This window comes from Aethalodelphis obliquidens, unplaced genomic scaffold (assembly GCF_003676395.1).
Source record: "Aethalodelphis obliquidens isolate GAN/ISIS:26980383/991018 unplaced genomic scaffold, ASM367639v1 scaffold71, whole genome shotgun sequence".
In the NCBI taxonomy this organism is placed as follows: Eukaryota; Metazoa; Chordata; class Mammalia; order Artiodactyla; family Delphinidae; genus Aethalodelphis; species Aethalodelphis obliquidens.
Genome location: NW_020838015.1, coordinates 7214827 through 7231590, shown reverse-complemented (window position 1 = coordinate 7231590; position 16764 = coordinate 7214827).

Sequence of the window (16764 nt, the reverse complement as noted above, 5' to 3'; positions counted from 1 at the left end):
TGCCTGTGTCTCTCTTTCTCCGGAACCTTAAATTCAGTTTTCTGATCTTAAATCTGAGCTGCCCCTATGTGTAAATTTCCAGAAAAATACCATAATGCTTTGAGTAATTGTGTTTTATATATATATATAATAGGTTCTTGTTCACGAACTGTAAGGAAACACAGTTTTATATTAGGCATGAGTGTCTGATTTCTTGATATGGCTTCTTAAGAATGACTGTGGTGGAAAAGTTGAATAAAGTAAGAAAAGAAAACTAGAATGGAGGGTGGCTACCTGATTTTATCAGTTTCTTATTGGTCAATAGAAGTAATCATGTGATGTCCACTTATGGAATCAGATGGAAAAATATTTTGTCCTTTAACTGCTAGCAAACATGTAGGTCATTTTGGTGATCTCCCTTTATGAATATGAATATATATAATTAAAACTATTAGTGACAGAAGTGTAAGATTAGGGTTATAGAGGATGCAGTATTATTTATTTACTTTTTAAAGTACATTATTTCAAATTGAGAGTTAAATCTGCATTTCTGACTTTGGGTTTTCATTCTGTTTCTTTCAAAAATCTTGAAATCCTTAACTCGAAAGGGGAAAATGTATAATAAAAAACAGGATAGCAGTTCTACAGTTTCTCTTGTTGGCACTAGAGTGAGATGAGGGTGGAGGGGAGGAAGATGAATCTAGTGGGATCTGTTAATTGGTCTTTTTTTCCTGCTTATATACTTTGAGAATTTTTGAGAGCATTTTTCTCAGACTAATAGCTCTCAAGACTTCTGTAGAAGTATTTATTTTCAAAGAAATAGATAAAAAGCAAGGTAAACATGGCCGTTAAGGGCAGGTCCTCCAATAAATCAGACTGGTGATCCAAACTTGTTAATATTACAAGTTATTTGACTTAATTAAAGTGTGGCTAAGGATATGGAAAAATGCTACTCTTTTTCTTGAAGTACATGGATTTATAGGTTTCAAAGTCTTGAAGACAGAAAAGTGGTAACAAAACATTAAGATATTTACAGGTAATTTATATCTGATTGCTAGTTTGTGTTCAGTGATTCACAATTGTTTTCAGCTCTGTATTTCATGGAAATGCTTGGGAGAAACATGGTGATTTAATAATCTGTCTAAACACTGCCATGCTTAATGGAAAAAAGCCTCTATATAATTTTTAGGTTTTACTCATCCATTTAGAAGCCATTGTTTTGAATGACAAAAATATGACAGAAGCAGGTTGAAACAGTAAATGCTAAAAAGTATATTCCAAAAGCATTTCTTTAGATCTTCATGTTTTCAATTCTTTGTGCTCCTCTCTGTTACAATTTATTAATTTAAAAAAAATACATGTAAAATAAATAAATTCTCTGGGGTTATGGAGAGTCTTGAAAGTTTTGTATACTTTGTTAAAAGACATTAATGGTATGCACATGTCTTTGTCTTTGTGGGCATGTAAAGCTACAAACGGAAGGGACTCAGGTCAAGGGACAGACCTCAGAATAACTTTCTTTAAGTACTATTGATATTTGCAAATCTGGGAATATAAACACTTTCCCTTTGGGCTTGTATTTACATTTTTGGTGTGGTATACAGTTCTGCCCAACTAAATGTTTCGAGGTATGGTTATGTATATGTGTATATATTTGATTGGAAGGGGGAACTTTAATCACTAGCGGAACAAGTGGCTGTTTGTCAGAACCTAGATAAGCCTCATAGTGTTGTTCCTATAACAACTGAGGGGTTGGGTGTTGAAATGTAGCTTTAAGTTCTCGGTTTGCAAATGTCATTCAGACCTCCCACTACAGTCTCACTGAGTAGGAGGATAATGAGAAGGGGAAAAAACCATGAAGCAATATAAGTATCTCCGTTCGTTCCATGTCTTCCTGACTTGCCTTTGTGTACCGATCGCCATGGGAGTGGTAAACATAGGTCATGAACAAAGCACTACTTGAGTATAAAATAAGTGGAAAGGGGTCAGAGAAGTTGGGGGAGATAAATAACAACATATGGGGGTAATGAAGAGGCAAGAGAAGTCGGTTTCCATGCGTTTGTGCAAATCCTTTATCCAGTGCTGACCAGCAGTGCAAACATCTTGAACTAGTTATTGTATAGCTCTTCAAGAGCTGCAAAGATTTCCTTAAATGCAATGTGGAGAAAATTCCTTCGGTAGCAGGATAGTTTACCACTTTGGCATAACGTTTATTCATCTCCCCTAGATGGACTACAGAGCATCCTGTATTCTTTGAAGGTCCATGTTTTTTAGTCAATTTTTTAAATCATTTAATAGCTTGTCTTTTTTCCATAGGAAAGATAGGGTTGTACTATTAAAATAGTGGTAAAACTTAAGTATATTATCCTATATTCAAAAGTCACTTTTAAAAACCCTTAAAGATTGTTTGAGACCTGTTGTTTGTGGCAATGAATTGGTTGACTGAGAAGCTTATGGTACACTCTATTTGGAGGGAAGGAGGGATTGTTTAGATTATATTTGGCATAGATTAATTATGCAGTTGTGGATTTCCCATGCCTGAAGGGCTTCCTATTTTCTACTCCTAAATGGTTTTGACTGTTTATTTGGTCATTAGCATGTCCAGAAGTTAGAAAGGAAAAGAAGACTTCAGTGGGTTTTGCCCCTTATTTACTATATAGGTCCCCCATCGCTCGCTTCTGAAATCCAAAAAGGTCTGAAAACCAAAAGATTTTAATGTAAAAAATTTGGTAGCAACTCCTGACCTAAACTGACATGAAGCCAGTGTTTATAGTCTTTATTTATCCCAATTAGTAGGATGTTTTTATGTTTTACTGTAGAAATTATTAATGTGTTTGATCATGGAGTGCTGAGTTTTATATAGATAGAATAGTTACCCTATTATCTTTATAAAATCAGCATCATAATAATCAATCTGAGAGTGAGATAAGGGTTTGTAGACCTCTCATTACTGGTATACGTTGAGCTCACATTATATGCCAGGCACTGCTCTAAACGAATCATTGGCATCTAGAACAGTGTCTGGCACATGGCAGATGCTCAGTAGATGTGTTTTGGTATAAAATGCTTTACATATATTAACTTACTTAATCTTCACAAAAACCGAAGAGGGCCAATATGGTTTTTAATCCCCATTTTACATGGAGAAACGAGGTGAAGCAACTTACCCAAAGTGTCCCAGCCAGGAAGCGATAGAGCCAAGATTGGGAAGCAAGCAGTCTGGCTGAAGTTTGCTCTTAATGAGTCTGCTTCAGGTATGAGGGAGGCCTGGAGATGTGGCACTGGAACTCTTGACTGAGTCACAGGGGCGTTTCAGCTGTTTATTCCTAGTCACCCCGCTCCTGGTGTCATCAGACATCACCACCATGGTCATTACCAGGGGCCTGCTGCGGAATGCTTACAACAGGTTTTCCTCGGTGGGAGGGTGGGTGTTCCAGGGCTCTGAGAGGCTCTTCATCTCTTTATAGGCTTCCCAACAGGATCTCCATCAGCAGTCAGCCTGACTTCTTTATCTTGAAAAATGAAGATGCACAAAATAACTCTTTCCTCCGCCCCAAGGAAATGATCTGGAATAGTGGGAAGAGTCTTTCTGGAGACATTTCCTGGGCCCTTGACCCAGCAGGACGTCTGGGCTCTGAGAAGGACACGGGTCACTGCAGAGAGAGTGACCTCCTTGGCGTGGGAGCCACACTGGCCACAGCAAGGGTCCCTGTGGACCTTGTGCTGCATGACCCTGAATCCACAAAAGGATACTTTTGACAATATTTCTCAAAGAAGTGTATAAGATGTCTCTCCAATACCTCTATATTTCTAAGGATAAAAGTTCATTCCAAGCTGATAGCAACCTCCCCATTCTACTTCCCAACTTCCCTATCCCACTATCTTGCTTAATTTTTCTTCTTAGCACTTATCTCTGTCTGACATACTATATGTTTTACTTATTTATTTGTTTGGCGTTTCAGTCAAATACTAGCAGCAATGTTATCTTTGAACAAATGTAAGGGTCCTAGATTTATTTCTCTTTGATCTCCTTATTCAGACTCATTCCCTCCTATCAATCTCAGACTATCATAAATAATGAAATTTTTTCTTCCCATTGGAGTTTTCTTACTGTTAGTTATTTTTATATTCACAACCACGAGAATTTCTTTTTCTTAAACAAACTGTTTCGATTGTGCAATCAGAATTTGGAGAACCCATGTCTTCATTCAGGAGAGGAAACGTAGCCAAATTTGAATATAATCATTGAGTATTTTTAAAATCAAGACAATTTTAAATTACTAAGGAAAACATGCAAAGTAAAATACTTTTGTATCTTATGAAACCTTCAATTTAGATAAGGAACTGGAGAACAATACATAACATTTATTCCAGTGAAAACATCTTAAACTCGCCTACTTGCTATTCTTTTCCTTTGAAAAAATTTAAAAAAATTGATATAAAACAATCATTCTACATATTAAAGAATGTAAATGATTTAATCTTGGACATTTCCTGGCTCAAGTTCTTAAATTCTCAACTGTGTAACCTATTGTCTTTCAACCCTATATTTATTCTAGTTTATACATTCCAAAGTAGTTAGGATAATCTAAAATATAAAATTGAAAAATACATAGATATTATTAACTATAAATAATGTGGTTGTATATACATCATTAGAACGCTCATAGAGTTGATTTTCTTTAAATTCTTTTTTTTCTTTAAATTCTTAAAGGAACATATTAGATGCATGTAAAAGTTGAATGTAAAATACTTTTGTTAAGTCAATATAATCGAGACATTTTGTTTTTCTTAGCTATATTTTAATAGCAAAATAGTTTCTAGTTGCTTTCTTTTAAAGGTCAATCTAACAAAGTAATAACTTGCTTAAAAACGAAGTTTAACTGGTTACTTTAAGGTAGAAGATGGAGTCATTGATTATGAAAAGCAAACTAAGGTTTTATTTTATTTTACTTTTTATTTTTTTAATTTATTTAATTTAGTTTTATTTTGGGCTGTGTTGGGTCCTTGTTGCTGCGCGCGGGCTTTCTCTAGTTGCAGTGTGTGGACTTCTCATTGCGGTGGCTTCTCTTTGTTGCAGAGCACGCACGGGCTCCAGGTGCACGGGCTTCAGTAGTTGTGGCTCACGGGCTCTAGAGTGCAGGCTCAGTAGCTGTGGCTCATGGGCTTAATTGCTTCGCGGCATGTGGGATCTTCCCGGACCAGGGCTCGAACCCGTGTCCCCTGCATTGGCAGGCGGATTCTTAACCACTACACCACCAGGGAAGTCCCTAAGGTTTTATTTTAAATGATCTTCCTTTTCTGCCTTGGAACAGTTTAATTCTCCTTAAGCACCTGTTTTACTGAAAGCCCATGGCTGGTGGTGGTATTAGAAGAAAGCCTAGTTTTCCCACCTTTTCTTTTTTTTTTTTTTTTTCCCTACCTTTCTTAAAGCAGACGGATAAAGACTTTTCAAATGAAAACCCATTGATTTCTCTCAATTAGTTGTGTGATATATATAAAGTGAGACTAGAGTTCTTAACAATGAGAGAAACTGAGTGACTTTGTACAGGCCCAGCAAAATGTTACAAGGTGCTTTCAAAGTTCTGATTACCTGAAAAAAACCTCCAGACATCCAGACATTTTCCAGTGAGTATCAAGTATGCGACAGTGGTTCATATGACCCCAAGACAGTACCTGTTCACAGCATCCATTGATGTGTTTGCCCCCTAAGAGGCCCAGGCTTCGGAAATAAGTAGACTTGTGCTTTAAGCTCACTTGGCCCCTTGCTAGCTGAGTAAGTTATCCCATTTATGTCCGTAAGCCCCAGAGAGTGGAGCATCAGTATTTAGCTTCCAGGACTGTGGCATGAGATAGCACATGTAAAGCACATACTGTGGTCCCTGGAATAATGGTACTTAACACACTTGAGTTCCTTCTCAGATCCTTTCGGGAACAGACTTCAGTTTGGTCTCAAAGCCTGTGGATCCATTCTAAGCTATATGTTTTTCTTCACACCAGATTAAGCAAAAGAGTGATGATAATGGTGGCTGCCATTTCTGGCACACTTCCCATGTTCTGGGTAGGCACAGTTGTGAGTACTCTACCCACATTGACCTGTTTAATCCTCTTGACAACCCATTGGTGCAATTATTATGCCCATTTCATAGATGAGGACACTAAGGCACAGAGAGGTAAAGGAATGTGCTTAGGGCCACTCAGCTGATAAGCTGTGGGACCAGAATCTACATCCAAACAAGATGTCACCAGTACAGATGGTAAGTACTTCTGGCAGAAAAGCAGAATAAAAGTTGATTGAACTTGAAAGTCTCAGAAATGGTCTTCTCATCTCTATTCTGCGAAGTATCACATCTTCCAGGCCTGGCCCTCTCAATATTGAAATACAAAATTGACTTTTTCTGCTTCTTATTACACAAATCGCTGGGAGCAGTTTTAGTCATTTGTGTTTTATGAGTTTTAATTAGGCCACTGAAGTCCAAGAGGGGAATTCCTTGTTTTCAGTTGATCTTATGCACTAACACATTTACTCATGTAACTTCCCCTATTTTTTTCTCTAATGTTTTCACTTGAAAGTGGGGGTGGAAGGGAGAAGTATGTGAGGGGATGCACTTTCATCCACCTTTCTGGAGATTCTTCTATCAGTATAGCATTCATCCATAGAAAATAAAATGAGTAAGAATCTGTAATTACTAATATTTTCTCCTTTATCTCCATCTCATTCTGGGTGTAATCTAGAGGGGCAGAATTTGTAAGTAAAGAATTATAAGAAGCCATCTATGTGCATAAAGCCCTTTGTTTGGATGAGGAGTTAATTTTCAGAATATAGGAAAGGGGTTTCACCTTGAGAATTTCCTCCTCTTTCAAATACAGGTTAAGAATTTGGTTTAGAAGGCAAGGGCATGTCACCGTAGCCCGTGGGTTCTGAGTGCTTAGAAATCTCTTTAAAAATTCTCTTGGCCTTGGACTGAGCCTGCCCATAGGAGGATATATTAAGCATATCTGTCTTCATTTGTTCGTTTTTTCATTCATTCATTCATTTATCCATATTCTCATGTAACTCATTCAACGCCTACCTGCAGACACATGAAAGAAAGGATGGGGTGGAGGGTCCATTAGGGGAAGGAAGGAGGAGTAACTACCAACTCACTCTTTGTTCCTTTCACCTTAGTGACTACATCTTTTATTTGATCCTTTGCCATCTTGGAGGCAAGGCATATTTCACAGACTGACATTCATTAAAGACTTTAAGCATCTTCCTTTGGCAGCCGGACTTTTTTCTTTTTAAAGTAAGGGGGGAAAAAGGGCTCATGACAGGAAAATAATGCAGAGAAGTGGTTTTTCTTTCTTTTTTTAATGGTGGTGGAAGAAGGGCTCATAGTAAGGAATCTGTCAATAAGTCCGGTCTAAGAATTCCCCCAAGCTTTTGACTCATTTCTCTGAAGAAAATTAAGAGACAACAAAGGCCTCCACAATGATGTCTTGGAAAATCATTTTTAAATAGAATTTAAGCCAATTTGGAGGGTAAAAAGTCCTGTTCTGCCCTCGATTAAATTTATTATGAGTTTTTGAAAATATCTCCAAGTAGAGGTGGGAAAAATGAGGGATACCCTCTCTTTGGGGGAGACGAGGTTAGGGAGGAGGGTTTATACTACTAACTCTTCAAGAAGTGTTACTTGGTACCATGCTGCAGTTAGGAATATTATTCCTCAAGGCAGACAGGGTCATCATCTTTACATGTGATTTAAACTTGGGTGTTATTTTGCATAGTTTTTGAAGAACACATAACTAACCATTCAAACTCTTTGTAATGGCACAAACTTTGTGTGTTTTCTGATACAGGTTTGGCCACAGCAACAAAGGCGATGAAAATGCTTTATATCTTTTAGCATGAAATGCGAAGTCTACATCAACAGTAGGTATATACGGCCCCATGGAAGGAAATGTGAATGTAAATTTAAAAACAAAATCATTCAACCTCTAAAAGGATGGCTCCTGATCTCAGGGTTCTTTCTCTCTGAGCTAGATCAAGTAAGGACTGTTGCTGACAAGTTAGGTTGATAAAGATAGTAAATTTCTACCTTTTCTGAAAGATTCTCCTGTATCTTCTACCCTTGGGTAGCAGGGAGAGTATAAAGAAACTGTTCTTTCTTCCCCAACCCCTGCCTAATTTCTCTTCACACTGGGGAAATGAGCACTCTCCTATAGCTCCTGTCCACCTGGCCCTTGAAGTATGGGGTATTTGATAAGATGTTAACAAAAAGTGTCCCAGGTGCCAACCAGACCTCATAAGCTCGTAGCAGAACAATTGGCAAAGCTGTCAGGTGGGAAATGTTCACTTTACAAAAATGTATTGCATACCTACTGCATGCCAGATGGTGTTCCTAGTTTGGGAATACAGCAGTGCACAAGGTCCCTGATTGCATGGAGGGGGCAGGCTGACAATGATTGAACAAATAAGTAGATGCCAGGCGTTAGAAGGTGCTAGAGAGAAAAATAAAACCTGGCCCAACAGAGAGGTCGTCCCCAGGGGCCCGGGAAAGAGCTGCTTTATCTAGGGCTGACAGGAAAGTCCTCTCTGATGTTGTGATATTTGTGCAGAGGTTTGCCTGTGGGAAAGTAGTCGATGAGGTCTGGGAGGTAGTGAATTGCAGATTGCGTAGGGCCCTGTTGGCCATAGTAAGAAGCTGCTAGAAGGTGGGAGACGATAACAGAAGAGAAGGAGGATGGTGTTCCAAAGGGACAGGTGATTTCTGCAGGGAACCTGGGGAGTCCAGCCCATTGTGCCTCATGATCAGAGTGTGTACAGGTTGTGCAGGGCACTCTTTTGGGAAAATAATACTTTTTTCATTTAAATTATGGTGATACGAAAACCTTTGTAAAGAAAGATAAAGTTGAGCTATCAACTCCTTATCAGCTAAAGATCCAAAAGTGGGTAATTTTTTCCTGTCGTATCTATTCCTCAGAGGCGTGGGGTTACTCAGTTTTCTCGCAGTGGGATGCTTCGATTCCATTTATACTTGCCCCAAGCACACTTTTGATGGGGCGTGTCTTTGCTGATTTTACACTCGGTGAGAAATAGTTTAGACTTTTGAACTGTGTGGATTTTAAGTAATTCTGTGTTCAAAATGGTTTTTGTAGCCCCTAGTTTTCTGTTCAATCAATTGATAGTTTCCGTCTTAGAATTCTGTATGAAAATTTATTGTTTGATACGGGTTAAAAAGTCGTGTCACACAGTGCTCATTTTCACAATTGGAGGCAGAAGGGGATCATGGGAAAATAAAAGCAGTTGACCAGTTGGGAAGAAAACACTTTTGCAGTTTCTTAAAGATAGAGTTGATTGGTGTAAATGAATTGCAGCCCCTTGTCATTCTCTTACTCTCATAATCTGATATTAAAAGTCCTACCTTTTGTATAAGGTAGGTATAATTTCTGTTATCTGGGAGTTTACATGTTAAGAGACATGGCCTCAGTGAGGTGAGACATAAAATGTATATATAGGTCATTTTATTAACCTTGGACCATGTCACCAGGCCTGATAACAACCAGGGCTTAGCCAGGGACTTGGTAGCTCTTTGGAGGTATGGTCCAGGTTTATCTTACTTTACATCACCTGAGACTTCCCATCTAACTTTTATCACCTAGCCTGACCTAGCCTGACTAGTTAGTTATGCATTTGGGTTAACATTCATATTCTTTTAGCCAGGGACCCACCTGCAGAAAAGAGTTATTGCTTTTGTCATTTATAGTTTAGTTCAACTGGACCGGATTTCCTTACCTCCTCTGGCTGAAACTGACTGAGAGAATGACGGTTTCACTTGTGGGGAGGAGAAATCAGTACCTTGGGAACATAGATTGTTTTGTGGAGGAGGGCCTAGTTTGCTCCTTTCCATCTTCCCCCTAAGGTAGGAACTCTGCACTGAGAGAGGGAGTGAGAGTTGGCACATCATGAGGAAGCTGACACACTTGGATGAACCGCGTTGGGAGCTGTAGAAACGGATAACGAAGGATGTCGGGGAGCCTCAGGGTACTGGCAAATCTCTTTGATCCTAAGCCCTGGTGTCCCCGGGCTCTGGCCTGACTTCTTTCTGGCATCCCTGATAGGATGTCCATTTTTGCTCATCTCCTGGGAGATGAGGGGCATGTTCCTGACTTCCTGAGCAAGGAATTCAGGAATGGGCATTCAAGACACCATCTCCCCCCCAAATCCTCCTGCATACATCTCTCTCAACTGAATCTACTTTCTAGGTGGACTATGGTGAGCTAGACATTAAGGTTCCTTTTCTATCAGCCTATGACTTCTAGCTTTTAGGGAAGCACATATATTGCCCATGAAGTCATGTGTTCTGTTCGGTCCTTCCTCTCAGGCTGGTCACGTCTCATGGTCTCCCAGGGCTTGAGCCGTTTTGCCCCATGCATCCTGGGATTTCCCCCTTTCTTCCCCCATATAAATAGGCAATTTGTTGCCTGTGTTCTAAGACCTTGCTATTTCTGCTTTTGACTGGAGTCTATTCTGGTATGATTGTGTGGTAGCTGGGCACTGCAAAATGAGTCAGTTCCTGCAGTTTGGTTACAAGTTCTCAAAAAGTATTTCAGAATGTGGATGTGGTCAGCAGAGTCATTTTCCAGGCATCTAAAAGGAAACCCACATCAACTGTAACAATTGAACTGCGAACCGATGGCCCTGCACAGCAGAACTGGGCCTGCTTTTCCTCAAAGGAAAGCCCGTAGCAGCCCTCAAATCCAGCCTGCTCTACAGATCTTAAAGGAGAATTCTTCTTCATGCTTGCAAATCACATTTTAGCTGTGACTGTTTGCGCAAACAACGTGACAGAGGTTTTGGCCTTCATCACTTTTTGAATGTAGGCACACGTCTGACATTAAAAAATTATTTTTGGAAAATGGGATCTTATGGGATTAGAATATAATTAGTACAAAGTGTGAAATGTGGTTTAGAGACAGAAACTTTGGTGATTTTCAGCTAATGCACTGAGGAAGAACTAAGATGGTTTAGGTACTAGTAGAATACATGGAAATATAATTACTTTTTTACTAAGTTCAGAACTTGTGTAGACTTAGCAGCAATACTGATAAAAAATAAAGTTCTTTTCAAGCTTTAGAAGAATTTCAAGTTTGTCATAACATTTAGAGAATATTTTAGTTCAGCATAGGTTTTAGGAAATAGTCATTGTGAAGCTTTTATCCTCTTGGGTACCCATGAATTATGTAAAATTTTGATTGAGTTCTTAGTTACCAGTCTTGTACCACCTGTTAAAAAAAACTGGGGTTTTTAATAATTTGAAAACAAACAACATAGAAAAAATGGACAAATGGTTTGAACAAACACTTCACTAAAGAAGATATGTCAATGACAAATATGCACATTAAGAGATGTTCAACATCGTTAGTCATTAGGAAAATGCAAATGAAAAAGACAGTGAGATACCACTACACACCTATTTGAATGGCTGCAGTTAAAAAGCCTGACTATACCAAGTGCTGGCAAGGTTTTGGAGGATCTAGAACCCTCATAATACATGCAGGTCAGTGTAAAATGGTACAAACATCTTGGAAGACAGTTTGGCAGTTTCTTAAAATGTTAAACATACACCTACCATTTGATCCAGATATTCCACTCCTAGGGAAAAGAAAGCATGTGTCCCTATGAAGACTTGTACATGAATGTTTACAGCAGTTTTGTAAGTAATAGCTAAAAACTGGAAATAACCCTAATGTCCACCAGCAGGTGAATGGATCAATCAATTGTGGTATATCCATATGATGGGTTGTACTCAATAGTGAAAAGGAGTGAATTACTGATATAGTGAACAACACAGATGACCCTACACTAAGTGAAAAAAGCCAGACCCCCCCCCCCAAAAAAGTACATACTGTATGGTTCCATTTATATAAAATTCTAGAAAATGCTAAGCAACCTATAGTGACAGAAAGCAGATCGGTGGTTGCTTGGGGTGGGGGAGCTGTGAGGGGGCAGGTGGGAGTGATTACAAAAGGGTGTGAGGAAACTTTGGAGCTGGTGGATAATTTCACTATCTTGATGGTGGTGATGGTTTCATTGGTGCATATGTATGCCAAAACTTATCAAATTGCACACTTTAAATATGTGCAATTTATTGTGTTAGTTCTTAATTTTTAAAAAAACCTTTAAAAAATGAGCAATTATTTTTATAGATGGAGGGGTTTAAAAATGCCCTTATTTGGCAAAATAAAAACTTAGCCTCTCTTAGGAGAAAAAAAAAACTGATGAAGTTTTAATGGTTTGGGGATAGAAATATAACCTTTTAGTACAGATGAGAAACCAAAGTTAAACTGTAATAATTGCCATCGCTTTAGTTCCTCCTGTTTACAAGGGGTTTTGAAGCAAGTGGCTCAGAAAGTATCTGCTCCAGCCCTGGTTTATTAGCATTTGCACTTAAACACACCTACTGTAGCACTCACTGTATGATGGGGGCTAAAACATCTGAAGCAGGGTTCAGATTACAAAGACAGGAAAATGCTACCACTGTATTCTACCACTGTGAGAAAAATAAAATCTCTTCTATTTGCAGAATGCATGAAAATTGGTAAAGTACTTTAATAAACCTCATTTTGTGGGGTCATCTCAATGATTCCATTATAGGTAGGGTAAGTATTATCCTCATTTGCTTGGGGAGCAAACTGAGACCCAGTGAAGCCAAGCTGTTTGCCTGGATCACAGAGCCCCCTTCTTCTTAGGCAGAGGTCACCGTTCTCCCCATGGCACCTTGCTGCTTCCCCAAACTCATGTCATTGAGTATTTGGCCTGGACTTTTTACTCATCAATTTGTCAAGCAGTTACTAGAGTCCCTTCTATTTGTATATGAGGTTTTCATGGCAATGATCCCCTCTAATCCTGTTTCGTCATCTGTAAATAGATAATAACACAACCACAGGCTTCACAAGGTTGTTGTAAGGGTCAAAGACTTGGATGTGAAAGAACTGTGATAGTTGGGCAGTACTGTATACACAGCGGGTGTTGACATTTACTACGTGATTGCCTTCATCCGGCCTGATTACGGATGGCACAGTACTGAGCGGGTGGCTTTGTAAAACCAACAAGGAAACATGAGAGCTTAATTCCATTATTCGCACTGTGGCTTCCATCAAAATTGCCATGTTTCATTATAAATGAAATCTGGTGTGCTGGATTATTTTAAATTTTTCTTTAAAAGATCTCAACAGTCATTTGTTTTGTCCCGGCCACAGAAACTGGTGGCTTTGAAAGGAAACAGCATAGAGCTGAAGGCGCAGGTGCCATTAGAGTTTACTTAGCCAAGAAGGTTGGCCCATGCCCGGCACCCCCTTTCCCTTTGGTTGTGTTGACTGACACGTGTCCTTGCTCTCTGTCGCTTTCAGTGGCCCTCTGTCTTCAGTATCCCTCTTCCTTTTCACATTCCTGGTTTGGGGGCAGCTTCCTCAGCAGAATTCTTGACAGGTCTGTGGCCACCCCAACTTCTCCCTAGTGTATGTGATAAACTGTGCGGGGACCAGTATAGGCTTTAGTACTGTCTAGTACAAAACACATTTTCAGGAGACAGGGAAAAAATTCTGTGGTCCAGTAAGTTCAGGAAAAGCTGGGTTGAACAACATTAAATAAGTTCCTCTCCTGCAGGACTTTTCAGAACCTTTCATGTTTGTATCGAAACTTCAAGAGGGGCATATGGCGCGTCTACAACATTTCCTAAATTTAATAGATTCCAAGAACTGTAGGGTTTTTTTTGAGTCATCTCTTGGTTTAATACTCCAAAGAACACACTTTGGGTAATGCTGTTTTGTGTAACCTGTTATTTGATATATTGGTAAAATGACAATTTTCTTAAGCGTTTTCTGTCTGTCCCTACTGGCACATCTAAAACAAAACATGACGTGTTTTCTTGACCGAGCCTCGAGAATTCTAGTTTCTCAACTTTTTATTCATGATTTTAAAATTTATTGAGGTTCATTTAACCTTAGAAAATCAGGAGATATAATAATAAGAGCATACAAAGATTGTAAGGTTTTGTCTGAGTATGAAACTCAATCTAGGGAATACCTATTTGTTTTATTTGGGTTTTTTTTTTTCCACCAAATCCTCTAGATTCTGCCCTTTTAAGTATCTCCATTTATTCCATCCCTGATTCTGTGGCCCGTCCTGGCCTCCATAGGGGCAGACATGAAAGAAGAGTGGTGATGTACATAACAGCTCTCTTGTGTCAGCATAGGGTTTGCATTAACTTTTAGTGTTTCCAGTAGTAAGATGAGCTTGACTCTCAGCATGAAAAGGATTATCATCGTATGGATGGCTTTTTTTCCTTTTCTTTACAGTTTGTTCCCCAGACTATAGAAAGTTTAATAATCAGGCTAGGACTTAAAAGAGAGAGAGTGTCAGAATGAATAGTAATTGTCCGTGAGAAATTTAAACAGGTTTGATGCCTTTGCCTCCCAGCGAGAAATGGGAGGCAGGAGGACGAACATGGGGTCAGGAAGGGGAGCAGGCAATTCTGGACTTAGTAAATTGGGATCATTCCTGGCTTGTCACATCTACATGGGATGTACAGGCTGGATACCCCAGGAAAGCTTGGTCTTGTGGTTCGGATTGCTCATGGGGTCTTGAGGTTGACTGCTCTTCTAGAATTGCCATGTTACATCTAGTGTGTTCTCATTAGACGTCGAGGGTTCCCCTTCATTTCTGAGCTCCTTATAGACCCCCTTTTCTCTAAATGAGAGGCTTTTGCTATTCCTTTTTGACTAAAAATGACTTCTAGAGCCCCCCCAACACACACACACATTCTCTTGTCCTCTTTGAGCCAGTCCTTTCAAGGTTATACTATCCTTCAGTGCCAAGTACCTCTCCTGACCTCTTTCTCCACTCACAGAAAGGGGAACCAGATTTCCCCTGTGTTACTTACCATCAATATAAACCGTAGTTTTGTTTCTGTTAATTCCCCTTTCAACCTAGTGATAAAGGTTGCCACTGCTGCTCCCCCGACCCCGCACAGGAAGAAAGACTTCCTTCCTTCATCTCTTGACTTTGCCCAGGCCTATGAATAATCTTCCCTTTCTCTTGGACTCCGGATGCTCACCTTTTCTAAGTTTTTTTTTTTAACTCCCGAGGGTCACTCCTCCTGTATCCTTCTGGTTTTCTCCATCTGGTAAACTTCCTTTTCTAGCTAATTTACAGAGGATGCCCATGAGGCTGTTGCCCCATGGATGAGTGCCTCAGTGTTGTAAATGAGTGTTGGGCTTCTCTTCTACTCCCTTTTGGCTGTATTGACCGACATCTCTCCTCTTTGCTCTCTTCAATGGCCCTCCTTCTTTGGTATCCCTTTTCCTTTTTCCATTCCAGACTACTTCTGTGACCATCTCAAAAATCCGTCTCCAACTGTGAGCCGAGAGCTTAATCTTTTGCTATTTTCCTCCATTATTTTTTTGAATCTGACTTTTAATTAGATGGGTAGTGTTTCCCTGAACACTTTCATTTGTTCTACAGAACTGTCCATCCCTTGTCAAAAACCCTTCACTGGGATCATCAACTAATAAGGCGAGAAGAAGGTGGAGAAAAATGCTGTTGGCAAGACTTTTCATGGCCCTTGGTTTGTACTGAGTTATTACCGCTGAAACTCTTTGTTTCCTTACGACCAGTTGGCAAACTGGTCATATATCCACTGGGTGGCGCCCACTCTGGGAGCGAATATTTGATGCATTCTCTAGAAGTTTCAAAATAGCCAATTACCCCCTTTTCCTTTATTTAACACATATCAGAACAGTCTTTCTCTATAAATCTCAATTAACGTTCCCATTTTCTCTTTGTTACACAAGTACCATTCAAGTTTTCACCTTATTCCTCCTTGCTAAACGTCTTGTGGGTGCTGTAGCTGCTAGGTCATCAGATAGTATCAGTAAGTACGATATATACTACAGTTAGCCCTCCACCATTTTTTTCTTTTTTTGGTCAACACATTCAATTAAAAAAATTTTTTTAATTGAAGTATAGTTGATTTACAATGCTGTGTTAATTTCTTCTGTACAGCAAAGTCACTCAGTTATACACATACATACATTCTTTTTAATATTGTTTTCCATTATGGTTTATCCCAGGATATTGTATATAGTTCCCTGTGCTATACAGTAGGACCTTGTTGTTTATCCATCCTACATATAATAGTTTGCATCTGCTAACCCCAAACTCCCAATCCATCCCTCCCACAGCCCCCCAGGCAACCACAAGTCTGTTCTCTATGTGTGTGAGTCTGTTTGTTTCATAGATAGGTTCATTTGTGTCATATTTTAGATTCCACATATAAGTAATATCATATGCTATTTGTCTTTCTCTTTCTGACTTACTTCACTTAATATGATAATCTCTAGTTGCACTCCACCATTATCTAATCATTTTTATTAGCTCCTCCAAACCTTCACACTTATCTGTTAGCTGTCTCCCCTTCTCTTCCTTTGTGGTATGAGCCATTTACACAAACCACATAATTTTAAAAGTCAACATGCTAACTAGCACAGGGAGATCAGCTCAGTGCTTTGTGTCCACCTAGAGGGGTGGGATAGGGAGGGTGGGAGGGAGACGCAAGAGGGAGGAGATAAGGGGATGTATATATATGTATAGCTGATTCACTTTGTTACACAGCAGAAACTAACACACCATTGTAAAGCAATTATACTCCAATAAAGATGTTAAAAAAAATCAACACGCTACCATAGACCTCATAATAATTGAAGCCCAATGTTAGCTGCTGGTAGACATGTATGAGTTTTGGA